Here is a 16,524-nt window from a genome sequence, read left to right on the forward strand (position 1 = left end):
AGGGGCCATTTTTGTGTAACAGCGAGAGAGAGTACAACCCGAACAGTAGTAGCCTTGATTACAGGAATAAAAGTATCAATATAGTCAAGACCAGGGACCTGTGTATAACCTTTGGCAACAAGGCGGGCTTTAAGGCGCTCAACAGATCCATCAGGTAAGTATTTGGTTTGGAATACCCATTTGGAGCCCACAATGTTGGTGCTGGCAGGGCGAGGTACCAAAACTCAGGTGCGATTATTCTGTAATGCATGAATTTCTTCATCCATAACAGCAAGCCAAGCAGTATTTTTAACCGCAGATTTGAAACCTTTGGGCTCAGTCGATGCAAAAAGAGTAGAAAGAAGACCAGAAAAGCCCAAGAAACTAAGATTAGCTGGATATCAAGTCTTGAAAATGCCAGCTTTAGCTCTTGTAAGCATAGGATGAGTGGCCAACGGGACCACTGCAGTAGGTGTGAGATCTGCACCAGGTTCAAAAGGAGATGAACTTGGAACCAAGGTCTGTAAAGAGGCACCTGCAAGAGAATGAGGATCCTGCAAAGATTCAATCACTGGATCAGTACACATAATACATGGATTAGAATTGGATTGAGTGAGTTGTGAAGAACAAGTGTCAGGGAGTGGGGGAGGTGGATCTGCATGGGTGAGGCGAGGTTCCAGAAAATTGGAAAAGTTAAGGGAGGATATGGGTTGAGCTTGAGAGGTAGCAATGGAAGGAAAATGAGTTTTATCAAATTGAGCATGGCGAGTAATAGAGAGCCTAGAGGTGGAAGGCTCGAGGCAACGAAACCCTTTGTGAGAGGGACTGTAATCTAAGAAAATACATGGGATGCCGCGAGGAGAAAATTTGTTAGGCATATAATCTCGTAAGCAAGGATACACATGACAACCAAAAGGGTGAAAGTTTTCATAGTTCGGAGGGTTACCATACAAAATCTGAAAAAGGTGATTTACCTTCAAGGAGTGGTGTAGGCAAGCGGTTGATGATGTAAGCTGCAGTGCTGAAGGCGTCAACCCAAAAGCGAGGAGAAATGTGGGAGTGAAAAAGGAGTGCTAATCCCATCTCAGTTACATGGCGATGTTTTCTTTTAGCACGACCATTTTCGGCGGGTGTATATGGACATGAGAGCTGATGGTGAATGCCACTAGAGCGGAGATGATCTTGGAAGAAATTACTGGTAAATTCACCACCGCCGTTACTTTGGAAAATTTTAATTCGAGTGGAGTATTGATTTTCCACAAATTCTTGAAACTGAATAAAAACATTATAAAAGTCAGATTTCAATTTTAAAGGATAGAGCCACGTGAAACGAGAATAGTCATCGATAAAAATGACATAATAGACAAATCTTAAATTAGATTTGATTGGAGACGGACCCCAAATGTCGCAATGGATAAGATCATGTGTTTTCGATGACCTATGTTCATTTCGAGAATAAGGCAAGCGATGACTTTTAGCAATTTGACATGTGCCACATAAAGTTGAAGAAGAATAGGATATGTGGTAAGTATGTTAAACCACTTGGCTCTGATACCATAAGAATGATTAAAAATCCACCTTAATTTCTGTGGTGTATCGTATTGCATTATATAGAGCTTTACAAGATAGTATAAATGGAATACAAATCAATAATTTACAATGAAATGGAAACCGTGTAAATTAGCCTCCTTCAATTACGTGATTGGCATTGGCATGCTATGGAAAGATTGTGATTGAGGAGTAATATCCTCAATCACAGTATTATTTCCAACAATGGTGCCATAGGATATAGCCTTAAGCTTTACGTGACAACCATATTAAGGTACTCAACACTTTAAAAGTCAGATTCAGTCCATTCGTGCTACTAATTTTAGTTCATTTTGGAGTTTATTTATTTCTAGGGTTGCTCGAATAATCTAAGAGTACCTATTCGAATACTATTGCTGATTCATGATTCTATGTTTACATCAATTCCATACTGATTCCAAATTAGAGGAATTCGAATGCGAAAAAGGATCCAGTGAATTTGAGAGAATTGAACAAGGAATTGTATGAGGTGAAAATCTCTGTTAAGGGTGACTTATCTAAGTGTCCACTTTGGCTAGAAGCAAATCTTAGAAAAAGTAATTATATATTAACTTGAAAACTTTAAATGTAAATGTCAATTTATATGTAAAAGACAATTATTAGTGGAAAATTTTAAACGTAATAACAAAATCTAAGAAACTTGAAAATCAAACCTAATATATCATGAGAAGAACCAAAATGATTGCCACTTACTAGCAGTATGGCCTTCAAATGGTATCAGCAATATCATTGAAATTTTTGTGTTTTTTATTTCTTAAAACAATCATCAACTATTTTCTTCAAAAATCACAAAAAAAAAAAAAATCTTACAACAGCTTTTATCCAACTCGTCAATCCTTGAAGATGAAAAACATCAAGGGAAGGAAAATAATCTCTTGGTTGGAAGCAGTTGCAACATGCTCTGTTTCCTTGATTACACCAACTTACTGAAAAATGAATAAATGTATAAGACGAGCACATAACGCTATATACACAGAGAAATGAACAAAAGTGAAAATAATACAAATTCATTTGATAAGCCAACCAAAGAAGAAGAAGAATTAGGAGATTTAAAAGAAGACATATTATTGAGCCGCCATAATTAAGGTAAACAATGAACCAAATTAGTTTATATATTACAAGGAAACCTACAAAATTAGGAAACTAAAATAATAAGGAAACTAAATATATATTATTATGCTAAATATATATTAAATATATTTTTATATATTATCATCCCCCCTCAAACTCACAGTGCAAAAGTTAGAAACAGCGAGAGTTCGTCATGCAGGAAACGAAAACAATGAACTGGATGGGACTTAGTGAATAAGTCAGTAAACTGCAACGATGAAGAAACAAAAGGTAGGGAAATGGTGCCAGTCTGTAGATGAAGATGAACCAGATGACAATCAATCTCAATATGTTTCGTACGCTCATGGAACACAAAGTTGTGAGAGATCTGAATAGCACTTGTATTATCACAATACACAGGGATTGGGAAGAATGAAGAACACCCATATCTGCAAGTAACCATTAGAACCACAAAATTTCAGTACTAGTAGGTGCCATAGCTTGATACTCAGTCTCAATAGAGGAAAGGAAAACAACAGTCTACTTCTTACTTTTCCAAGAGATAAGAGAATCACCCAAAAATATACAAAAACTAGTACTGGACTTGCAATCAGTGGTATTACTGGCCTAATCAACATCAGGGTAGGGCATGGAGTACTAAGATAGTGCAAAATACGAACAAGAGTTGCCCAATAAACTGTAGTAGGAGCTAAAACAAACTGACTAACAATGTGAACAGTCTAAGCAAAATACAACAAAGGACTCTCAATGATGAGTAATTCGTAGGATGCCCATACAATGTTTCAAAGGCTGATAAACCTAATTGTGGGAAGATGGAATCTTATTAATTAAAGAAATAGTAGTAAGAGCTGCTTCTCTCCAAAATTCACTAGGAACTTTGGCTGACAAAAGAAGAGAATGAGTAATTTGTAAAATGTGCCTATGCTTTGGTTCAACAATACCATTTTGTTGTGGGGTATTATACACGAGGTTTGATGAATTGTGCCATAAGAGTAAGCTATTCAGAGAAATCGGTTGAAGTGTACTCTTCATCCAAGTCAAAACTAAAACAATTATAATAGAATGTTGAGTTTTAATAAGTGTTCTAAAAGATTGATAAATAGAAATAAAGTCAGATAGTTGTTTCATAAGATAAACCCAGAAATAACGGCTATAATCATCAATAAATGACATATAATATCGAGACCCTCCTTTTGTAGCAATAGGAGTAGGTCCCCACACATCAGAGTGAAAAAGATCAAATGGTGCAACAGAATAAAAAATATTTTGGAGAAAAGATAAAGCAGAAAATTTTGTTAATTTGCAACCACGACAATCAGAAATGTCATGAGTTTGTATATCCCCCAATTGACCCTTAGAAACTAAGAATTTCAAAGGACTAGTAGAAACATGTCCAAGGCGAGAATGCCACAAATAAAAATTAGAAGACAAAGAATTTAAAGAGAACGATGACAAATCAACACCAGAGGTTGCAACATTTGGTGGTCTTAGATTGTCCAGAACATATAATCTTCATTGTCTACAGCCTATACCAATTAGCTTATGAGATGGAGGATCCTGTACATGACAAGAAGTGGAAGAAAACTGAACAAAGTATCCAGAATCACACAATTGGCTAATAGAGATATGATTCAAAGTAAGAGCTCGAACACAATAGAGATCCGAAAGTGATAAATTATGTGTATTAACAGAACTAACACCTGCTGCAAGTAATGGCGTGCCATCAAAAGTCATAATAGAAATAGATAGGTTAGAAAGACGCAAGTTATTAAAGAATTTTGAGTTAGACGACATGTGTTTGGAAGTACCTGAGTCAAAGATCCATGAGGAAGAAATGCCTGAGTGACTCTGAGAACAAAGTATCCAGAATCACACAATTGGCTAATAGAGATATGATTCAAAGTAAGAGTTCGAACACAATAGAGATATGAAAGTGATAAATTATGTATATTAACAGAATCAACACCTGCTAAAAGCAATGGTGTGCCATCAAAAGTCATAATAGACATAGACGGGTTAGAAGGACACAAGTTATTAAAGAATTTTGAGTTAGAAGACATGTGTTTGGAAGCATCTGTGTCAAAGATCCATGAGGAAGAAATACCTGAGTGACTTTGAGATGACAATCCTATATGAGTGGAGGCTAATATAGCATGTGGTTGTGTGGCTAAGAACTACTAAAACTGCTCTGCTAAATCCGTAAACATGGGACTAGAGAAAGTGGTGTTCCAAGTATAGATGAGTCACTAAGTGGCATGGTGGCAGCTATGCTAGCGTTGGGATGATAGGATCCCTGCTGTGATTGAGGCTGCTACTTCTTCAATAGCTTAGGATATTGAGACTTCCAATGTCCTTTTTGTTTGTAAAAGTTACACTCAACACTAGCAACTTGTACATAACTCTTGTTATGATTCTGTATGACAGTTGAGAGGGTACAACCAACACTGAGGTGCTAGATGGAGGAAGAGACATTTCTCCTACAAAAGATTTCAAACGTATTTCCTCATCTACAAGTTCACTAACCACGGTATCAACTGAGGAAAGTGGAGTGCAATGCAAAATAGAGCATCTGAGTCTCTCAAAATCACTGTGAAGTGCCACAAAAAACTGAACTAATCGCTACTCCTCTCTAAAAGTAATATTCCTCACATGCTTTCAGTCCAGCTGATTCCATAAGAGCCAACTTATCCCAAATTTAATTTGTAGCGACGTAAAACTCAAGAATACTCATACCCTTATGATGTAAAGCCCATATATCAATCTCCAACTGATACCGTCTTGCAAAGTTAGACTTAGTGTATAACTTCTGAAAGTGCTCCCAAACTTACTTTGCTGTTTCAAACTTAGCTGACTGTGTACCAAGTGAGAATTTTCGCGTTGTTTGACTTCCAATTATCTAACTTCGTTACATAATTCTGAGTAGTGTTTTCGATTTTCACAACAATTCCACTAACATAGTCCCATAATTGTTTTCCTTTTAGAAAATTTTTCATCACGATACTCCAATATGAGTAATTTTTACCATTTAATCTGACACTAATGTATTGAAGTGAATTATCTCTTTAAGTTTCCATCATGAAATAAACAAATAAAATTTCTCATCACAGTACTCCAATACAAGTAATTTTTACCATTTATTCTGACACTAATAGATTGAAGTAAATCATCTCTTTAAGTTGCCATCATGAAATAAACAAATAAACTACTACCAATCAAAAGAAATCATTAAATTCCAAGAAATCAACGATAACTAACATATCAACACGAACGATCACCAAAATATGCTGTACAATGTAAGTATAACCAAACCAATACCACCAAACTATCAAAAACTCGCCATGGAATAAACTATCTTTTTAACACGTCATCGAAAAACCCTTCACGTGCCCCAGACTGCTACAATTTTCATTCACACGCCATTGAAATCAAACGCGTGGTACCACACGTGCCAGGTCTCATCGTCCTGAATCTGAATATGTCACCAATCACCGAAACGGAGGTTTCATTTGAAAGATATCGTGTATTTTTAGTGGGGGCTCAAAAGAAATTTAAGGTTTCCTATTGTTTTTTATGAAAAAAATTTGTTTAAGAGTGGATAGGATGAAAGAATCAACTTCAACACATGTTCTGGCTTTGACACCATGAAAATAATACAAACTAATTTGATAGGTCAACCAAAGAAGAAGAAGAATTAAGAGATGAAAAAGAAGACATATTATTGAGCCACCAAAATTAGGGCAAACAATAAACCGAATTAGTTTATATATTACAAGGAAACCTACAAAATTAGGAATCTAAAATAATAAGGAAACTAAATATGTATTATTATGCTAAATATATATTATATGTATTATCAAAAAGAATATTCTAGCCTAACCAATTCTATACACTCAGTAAACGAGAAAAAATTACAAATCACACTAATTTGTTATAATTGCGGTAGATAGCTAGTCTTTTGTACCAGAAATGGTCTTCTTCATATCTAGACTTAAAGGAGCAGCTGCTGATGAAAATGGGGCCACATAACAGATCTGTTACTCATGCTAGTGCTGTGGATCTTCTGGGCTTGATGGACTTCTCATTCTACAAGAGTTTGCATGTTTCAGAATAGTCAAGTATTATAAAAATATATCCGAAACCAAGAGGGATCATCTTCAAACGGTCGCAATATAGCAGTACTAGGCGTTGAAGTCTTGGGAAATTATCACTTGAAGCATTCTATTCTGCAATCTTTACTACATCTAGTTTCAAGAATTTAAGTTGTGGAAATTCAACTTCTCTTGTCCCTTTGTCCTCCCTCAAAGGCAACCATTTCTAAAGTGAGAACCTCAAGGTACTGCAATATCCCGACTATCTCCATTTGTTTCAGAGGCACATGTTTATTAACAAGAGTCAAATTTTTTAGATTTGAGGGCAAAATGATTAAACTGGAACATGATTGTGCCGCTTTCTTGTAGTCAGGTGATAGCATTAGTGATTCTTAAGGCTGTAGAAAAAATAGTTTGAGTGAAGATCTAAGCCTACCTTTCAGTCTACAAAGGTTGGGTGAACATCTCAAAATTTTCTCATCTATTTCATCAGGAACTGAGAGTATAGAAATACTTTGTAAGTTATTATTTCTTAGGAAGTCCTTATCAGTAGTTGCTTGCTGATGGCAGGATGCACTCAAATATTTATCATCCCTGAAATGTACGTGTCTCAAAATCGTAATATTGAGAAGGAGACCTTGTATTTCAATTGGATCTGAATTGTTCATATCAAGAAATATTGGTGGCAGTGTACATGAAACAGCCAAGTATCTCAAGTGAAACAGAACTTTGCAGCTGCATAAAACTGATATTTGAAACTTTACTACACATTGAAAGAGCACAAGTGTAGGCCAAAAGGTAATGAGTAAATGCGAGCTAACAGGTAGTTGATACTCAGAAAATGGTGTTGCTGATACATCGATGCTTGAAGAACTTTAATGGATCTTCATCATCATCATTGCAGTTCTGTTTGGTTTGGTAAAATATTGAAAAATTGCAGAATTGATCCCTAACCTATTGCTTTAGTAGCAAGTTAATGAAATTCAAACATGCTTTGAAATATGCCATGCGAAAGTTGCAAATTTGAGCAGATTCTGTCCCTAAGTACTAATTGTATAGCTATAATCCCTCCAGTCATGCCATGCTGCCTAAATTTTTTTGACATAATGACCGACCGACACTCACAATGGGAAAGGGCCCACTTCTTTTTTGGACTTTTTAATCACGTGGGACCTATGCGCATGTGAGAGGGTGTCAACCATTTTGTCAGAAAAATTCAGACAAAGTAATTTAATTCATAATCCTTCTCGTCGATCCTCGTGGCGCCCCGAAATTCATGGCAGGAATTTCCTAGTTAATTGAGCTACTAGGGCAACAGATTTTGCCTCGACTTAGGAACTACAAAAACGATTCCCATGACGAATTTACACTATATATTTGGGACGTTTTTACAACACTGAAAATTACAAACCTTTTTTTGTCAAATTTTTTTTTATCCACACCTTCCATAAGATCTCAAGTATTACCTAATTTGACTTTATTAACTTTTATTTGTTTATAAAGACTTCCCAAACGTGTTCTTTATTATTTGTATAAATATTTTTTTTAATCTGGAATAATTATATAAAAATTAAATTAAATTTTTATGTTGGAAAATGTAGCGAGAAATGAGGATTCTTCTTTACCCGGCCCTAACTTTACCTTCCCCGAATTAGGAACTGGGGCACGAACGGGGAGGATCGCTCTAACCCCACATTTCCTTGACCCTGCTCTTCATTTTTGTCATCTCTATAATGAATTGACGGAGATTAAATTGCTTTAAAAAAAAGACTAAATTATTGCAGATGCAATAAGTTGAGGACCAATGGTGCAATTTTCCTTAAATATTGGACATGTGTGATTCAAGCAAATATATTTTATTTCAATTGTGTTATATGTATACAATAATTTACATAATAATCTACATATACATGATGTGGTAGGATAAGATTGAATCAGAATTTATTTAACAAAATAAAAAAGAAAAATTTTTACTCTCTTTTTGACACCTCATCCATATGTAAATCATTACGTAACTTCATTAGATATAGTATCATTATTCTATTTATTTATATATGTGTAGCGCGGCAATATTGCAAAAACTATTACTTTTTAATTGTTTACTCATGAATTCTATGGCCTTAAGGAATCTGCACTATTTAGTTGAATTGATTTATATTAAACTATATTATATTGATCAATGATTTTGGAAATTGATTGAATTCAATAAATCTTCTTGGACAGGTCCACGTTTAAAACGAGGGTGCTATTGGTTGCTTTTCTGCGCCAAAGCACCCCTTGTTCGGACAGGGCCAACATGTCCTTGTCCAAGGAGCAAAGCCAGACCAAATTTCTCATACTTGGAATCCAAGCAAAGCGTGGAAGTATCAGTTCGAAAATTCGTATTTTAATTTCACCTAAAATGCCCGGCATTTTTATTTAATTAAATTTATAGCCCAAATCATTTTTCATATTCAGCAAGTCAATTTTTATAGGAGAACTTAAAAAGGTCAACTGACTGTTGATTAGAAAAAGAAAAATTATTTTCAGTTTTCTCCATTTGTTTGGACTACTAGTGGAGTGAACTTGTGGCGTGGCGCATATGTTACTTGATTAATCTTAAATATAAGTGTGTGTCAATTTGAGAGCAATAAATTTGTAAATGTGAATTCAATTGAATTACATTTCCTCTATTTTCTTTGTATATTTTTTTATTCTTTGTACGAATGGTTGATATTGATTTAAATGTATTCCCTTTTTTCCTTCAACTCTACCACGGATATATACCGAAAAGAATCCATTACTTGCAAATTGAAAATAAAAGATAAAGGTAGAACAGTTAAAGAGCCAAATCACAGATAATGTTTTGGTGAATAAACTACTTCATGAGTAACTTAAAATGCAAGTGATATTATAAAAGTCATTTACAAATCCTAAAAGCTATTTGCTGCTACATGTTGCACTTCGAACTGGAATAAGACCAAAAAAACACTTCTAAATTGCATTATTGCCCCAGTGCTTAAACATTTTGTATAATTAAAAAATTTTCATTGTCGAATTTAGCCACTGCAGTGCCTTTGCACCTTCATCTTTCTCATCTTCTTTGTTTTTGGAATGTGAAGGATTGGAATGTAAAATAATACCCTTTGGTTGAGGAAGCATTGGAATGATGCTGCATCAATTGTAGTGATTCGAAAGATGTGAATGAAAGTTTTGATGAGACCAATAATTAGGTCGTTCACATGGATAGAGACAAGATTGGCGGAGCATAGAAAACCTTATTTAGTTCTACATTTTCTCAATCAATCATGCATCTTTCAATGTCAATGATTTGATTATTGTACCCATGAGAACTTCGATCTCACTACACCAAAAATAGCCTTTTGCAGCGGTTAAAAAACCCTGCCAATCTCCTTTTTGCAGCGTTCGCGCGTATGTTGTGGGATGTAGTGTTGCCGTAGAGTCTTTAGATACGATAATGTTCTTTGGCCGTACAAAAGGCTTCAAAGAACGCTACCTTCGCAGCATTTGACGAGTGTTGCAAAACCCTTTCGCGGCGTTCGGCGAATGTTGCTAAAAAGTATTTTGCAACATTCATTTCGCGGCGTTCGACGAACGTTGCTAAAAAGTATTTTGCAACGTTCGATGAATGTTGCGAAAAACTTTTTAGCAACGTTCACCAAACGTTGCGAATAACCTTTTCGCAGCATTTTCTGAATGTTGCTAAAAAGCCTTTCGCAACATTTACAGAACATTGCGATTTTTTTTATTTTTTTATTATTATTTTTATCCATACTTATATCCTTATTTTTTGCAACATTTTTTGATTGTTGCCATATGTTATTTTGCACATATTTTTAAAAATTTTGCATTTTTTGTATTTGTATAGTAATTTGCACAAATAAACCACAAAATAAGATAAAAGATGACAATATCAAAGAACTCCAATAGTCATTAATAATTGTATTCCAAAATGTGACAAAATATGCATACAAAATTTAGATCCAAAATTTTGAAGCGCCTAAAAACCAATAGATTTCCCAAAAAAAATAAAAAACAAAAAAAATAAAAAACAAAAAACAAAAAACAAAAAACAAAAAACAAAAAAAAAACAAAAAAAAAACCAAAAGAAATGGTAACAGGTTTCAAATAACAGTAATGCCCGCCTTTTGAATATCCTCCACTCCGTCCTTTATGGCCAAAGCAATCTGATAACAAGTTTCGAATCTACAAACCAGGAATATATCAAGTTGATTTTCTTCTGAATCATGATAAAGACAGACCAAAGGTGATAGACAGAAAGGGATCGAGTAATTCCTATATACGTGAAAGATAGAATCATATTTTCAGAAATAACTTGAACTTATTAATAAGATAAATCACCAATTAACACTCGCTTCATTTTATAAACTGTAATACTTGTGCTTTCATGGGGAAAAAACTATAAAAACAGAAGTAGAAAAAAATCAAGAATGTACCATGCATAAAACATATCTAAGCTTTCAGATTAAACATTACACGTTTTCTTCATTTGGATTAGCAGGTCTTAGATGGCAAAACACACTCATTCAATGAACTCAAGAAGCATTAAGTAAAAAATTCATTTCATTAATCTAAAAATTAGGTGATGGATATAAGAAACCACTACAACATTTAGAGGCGTAACATCGTAATTTATAACCAGCATCACTAATGCATCCCTTCTCCCCCTTGTGTAACTGTAAACAAAAAGTCAGGGACAGCTCATATGCATATTTCTATACACCCATTAACATCATCCCTCTTCCCCACATGACAGCCACCCTCTTCAGACATGTTCGAACACCAATCCATTCAGAAAATAGATATTAGCAAATGAGATGCTTAAAATTGCGTTCACTTAGCAGCACAAACAAGGAGTGTGAAACCATTCCCTGTTTGTATATGCTCATTTAAATGATTCTGACGCTATGCAAGACGACTTGAACCCACAGAAACCCCATCAAATCAAGTATTCAGGGCTTCTTCAATTGTTTAATTCAATATCAAAAAAATTGTTTAATTCAAGAAAATGTAGCCCCTCAGAAGCCTTTGTCATTTTTTACTTCCATAGCAGAAATCTACTTCATATGAAAATGGGCAGATACAAGTCTCTATCCCAAGAAATAATTTTCATCTAACATCCCCTACAAGCCAAAAGAATCTCTAATCTGGATCTTAGAAACTACGCTTCGAATAGTACAGGATTTTAAAAAATTTTGTCCTCATTTTTCTTCTAATTTATTGAGCTTCCTTCTCTTTCCCCAGTGAAATAAATGGGAGCATACATTGCATCATAGTTACGAAGGGTGGAACTGGTTGAAATGATCAAACCATATTATATTATGGCTTCTATGAAGATAAGAAATGGACAAAAAAATAACTCAAATGCGAATGTCAATTAACAAGGATAGATCAACAATTATCTCACTTAATTTCAGCTATAATTGTCAGTCTACTCTCGGAAAAGAATAGAAAAATTGATGCAAAATCCCAACATAGTGTGTGCCATAATAGATTTGAGACAAAGATTACGAGCTGACACAGCCTAACAAAGGGAATTAATTCAAAGACTTAACAATAGATAGACCTATATGTTAATACTCAACGAAAATGGAGGGGTGAAATCCTTTGATCCCCTTCATAGACATAAAAAGAAAAAGGTCGCTACCATTCAATATCATTTATTCCCCAATCATTACAAGCACTCAGCTTAACAGCAAAAATTATCACTGACCTTGACAAGGACCTTTGATTTTCCCATAACTTTGACAACTTTCCCAACATATGATCCATGCTCCTGAAGAAGCTGCAGTTCCTCCTTCAGTGATCTCACTGTTCGTCAAGGAATTGTCCCAAAACAAATCCAGTACACATGTTAGATTTAAATAAAAAACAAGGTTCTCAAACTCAAACCATCTTCATCTTCGTAATCTTAAATTGATTCCACATCCTTGACCCTACCAGTGACTAAGATGCAAGCAAAAAGCAACTGTTTTCCTATTTATGAAAACGTATAAAGAAAATACATAATGCCTAATCCAGCACGGAAATGTACAGCACAAATCATAACATTGGATAAAGATTTTGGCACTTGAATAGAGCCCAGCGGACTTCAAAATTGCAAGAAAAAATCTGTTTCAGAATTTCAAGAACTATATACGGAAGACATAAGTACAATTTTACAGAATTTGATTTGAGATAACATCAAATTCTTGAATATATATAAAAAATGAAAAAAATAAATACTTTCTTGCCCATTTATTCTTATATCAGTTTTACCACTTCTGCATACTTCACAGTGGTTATCTATTTAAAGAAACACATAGTACATATGAAAATTTTATTGCTTTGTGACCCTTGCCCTCCTGAATCAGTTCAGCAAAAATGAATGACCAGAATATTGGAAAACGAAAGAAATTGATAATGTCTGCAAAATGTACTCAATTAATTAATGCGGGAAATTCCATTATTCCTTTGATATGCTTTAAGTGATTTCCAAGCCTATTATAAAGTAATTTTTTCAGGCCAGAGAGTCAAGAGAAGGAAAAGACCATACAACAATTGCAGGAATTCTTTACAGTCATATTTCATCTTTCCTAGACCAAGCAACAAACATCTTTTGAGCATTCTTTATTCTTTTCCCTAAAGTCTTAAGCAACTTCATGTTTAACGTCCAACCAGTACGAACTACTACTATGGATACAAGAACTGAAGAAAAGCAACAATTTTATTAAAGAATGTACTGATTACATAATGCATATGCCAAGAAAATCAGAAGGCAACAAATCCCAGATCAAAAATCCAATAATGCGATCAAACCAGGAATCATGAAACTAGAAAAGTCGGCTTTAACTTAAAAAACCTGCGATTAACATAGCATTAACTTACCTGAATAGTCGCCAAAATTGAAATTTCGTTTGGCAACACAAGCGGCCTCATGTCGGAGGGCTTAAGATTTATGCGGTATTGATTGTATTTCCCCATTTTCTTTCGCCTCTTGCTGTGGCATTTTGAATTACTGTCCAAAAATGAGAGGCAGAGACGAGCAGAGAAGGAAAAACTAGGGCTGAAGATCATTTTGAGGAGTTCTTCTTTTTGGTTTGGGTTGGGTGATTTAAGTTTTCCTTTTAGCAACGTTCAAATGAATGTTGCTAAAAGGGAATTTTTCGCAAAGCTTGAAGTGTTTTGCAATGATCACCTAAAAGTTGCTAAAATTGGACTTATCGCAACGTTCAAATGAGAATTGCAACGTTGTTCAATGAACGTTGCAAAAAGTGGCATTAGCGACATTCTTTAAAGGAATGTTGCTAAAACTCAATAAAGTTAACCAATCGCAACATTCACTTGTTAGAATGTTGTCATAACCTCCTTTAGCAACATTCCATTAAAGAATGTTACCTTTTGAGTGTTACTTCTTTTTTGTTGTAGAATTCTATGCATATTTTGTGAAGCTTTTGTGCATATTTTGTGAAAGTATATGTAAAAATAATACCCTTTGTATGTAATTGTATGTTTTTCGTACAACGAAATAGTCTTTGGAGGAAGTACTTCACATTGAATCTTGTATGAAAAATTAGAAATGCAAATTGGTTAAAATTTTATTTCTAATTAGCACAATGAACACGTAATTGAACATGAAGACTGGTGTATAACCCATATACAGACTGATAAAAATCGAAATACTTATCATGTAGACGAAAATGATTTGATGTTAGTTTTGGTACATTCGTTAATATTGATGCCTATAGTACAAACGAAGTATTACTAATATAGGTAGTGAAAGAAGTTTTTGATCTGTAGAAACAAAATTTTTCTGAAAATAAAAACAAAAAGATGAACTGTATCACATTTTTATTAAACTCAACTCTTAGTATCTAACTTTTACAAGTCGAATGTCTCTCGTTAGAATAGTCGAAGGTCTAGTTGTTTGTGCAATAGCTGATAGACAAAGGGGCAACTTTACAGGATTTAAGGATTGTTGTTCCACGTAAAGAATTTGGATGGGCGACACAAACTATTGTGCTGTTGATCAATTGAATTAATAGTTTTGAAAAGGAGTTTCAATGTAAGAAACGATTCAGTTCTTAGTTGAAGTTATTTATTGAGTTACTTAATACCCAACCGCAAATGAACTTATTAACTTTTGGGAATGAAAATAATTTTCGAGAAGTATTACTTGAGCAAAAACAGATTTTTTTTAGTGTTGTATGCTCTAAATTTTTGTACCTGGAAAAGCAATGATGAAATGTTGTAAAGTTATCCCTTTGTGACCTGCTGTATAGGTTTTACATACCACTTTACCTCCTAACTTCGACTATTCAGGCGAGAAATATTCTATTTGTTAAAGTCAGGTATAGAGAGTTGAGTTTAACAAGGATGCGATACATACCATCTTTTTTTTTTTTAGAAGTTGAAGTACTTGGATTCATGATATCTTACCTTATTCTGGCACACAATTTTCAGTCCCATGTACAACACAACATTAATTAGCTTACTACATAAAGCCACAAGCTCAATCCAGCTCGTACTTTTGTAAGTATTTTACAGAAAAAATGGGTCATAAGACTTTTTCAATATTAGCATATTTTGATATACAAATTTAATCATAGTTTTTCTCCTCCCTCTAATCCATAAGTTGCACGAATTCCACATTCGACATCCACTACTTATATTCCAAAACAAACAACTTGAATAAACATCATTGAGCCATTTCTATTCTGTCTTCAAATTCAGTTTTTAATTTCTTATCTTCCTACCGTGTTTAAGTGATTTCAAAATCAGCAACAAGGCTCTCACTCATAAGGGCTGAGAGTTGAAAAATCAACTTTAAACTTGTGCATCTTGTTAACTTTAAGCTTGTGTACACATTTAGAAAATGTGATAGACCTCGATATTATACTTTATCAATTTCACATATTGAAATATGGAAAATGAATTTTATATACATCTTATTACAATATAGTTTAAAGTTAGCGCATCGCAAGAAATTTACAGTTATAACCTAATCCAATGAAAGAGAAGAAAGAAAAAAGTGTACGCAACATTTCTAATTGTTCCCGGACAATTTATAGGCTACCAGCCCACCCAACGACTCAATACTCTGCTTTATAAGTATCTTATGATATCGATTAAGGTTTGTTTTGGATTTTCGGTACTGATTATTAAAGTTTTTTAAAATATCCATTTCGACATTTATGAAGAATATGCTTTTGTATGATTTTTAGTAGCAATTTTTAGTACAATTTAACCCTTGTTCAAGAATTTATTATCCACAAAGACATTCCAGATTGAGGTATTAAGTAAATATTCTATACGCCAAGATTCAAAACCTAGAGTACTGCAACCTGGAACAAGGATCATTTTCAAGTAGGTGAGAATCAAATTAGTAACTGCTAATTATAGAGGTCTATCTGCTTAATTCATTATCTTGTTTTATCTCTAGGCCTTAGGAAAACAATTGAAGAACTTTCATTTGAAACTGAATTAGATTCTTGGAAGAAAATTCTCTGTCTTCCAATCCAGTCAATAAACAAAATTGAACAGTTGGAATTCTTCTCCAAATTTCACAATAAAATTCAATGGTAGCAATCGAGAAACATGAAAGCAAACTTCAATGTCCTGTAAAGGGATAAGAAAATTAACCACAGAAGTAAGGGCATCTAAAGTAGAATAATTTCTTCCAACTGAACCAACATCATTGTAATCTACTTAAAATAACAAAAATTAAACAGTGAATTTTTGCCACAAAATCAACCGAAAATCCGGGAAGATGAAAGAAGATATAAAACAAAATGTTATT

General features: G+C 34.1%; 1 long non-coding RNA gene across 1 annotated transcript; it reads right to left on the bottom strand.

The window, feature by feature from the left end:
- Positions 1 to 10,636: 10,636 nt before the first annotated feature.
- Positions 10,637 to 13,905, bottom strand: LOC111402559. The gene is made up of 3 exons (XR_002704303.1): positions 13,614 to 13,905; positions 12,460 to 12,557; positions 10,637 to 10,931 (listed from the first exon to the last, which is right to left on the bottom strand). It is a non-coding gene; the product is annotated as an uncharacterized LOC111402559 (long non-coding RNA).
- Between the last annotated feature and the right edge of the window lie 2,619 nt (positions 13,906 to 16,524).

This window comes from Olea europaea, chromosome 10, assembly GCF_002742605.1.
Source record: "Olea europaea var. sylvestris chromosome 10, O_europaea_v1, whole genome shotgun sequence".
In the NCBI taxonomy this organism is placed as follows: Eukaryota; Viridiplantae; Streptophyta; class Magnoliopsida; order Lamiales; family Oleaceae; genus Olea; species Olea europaea.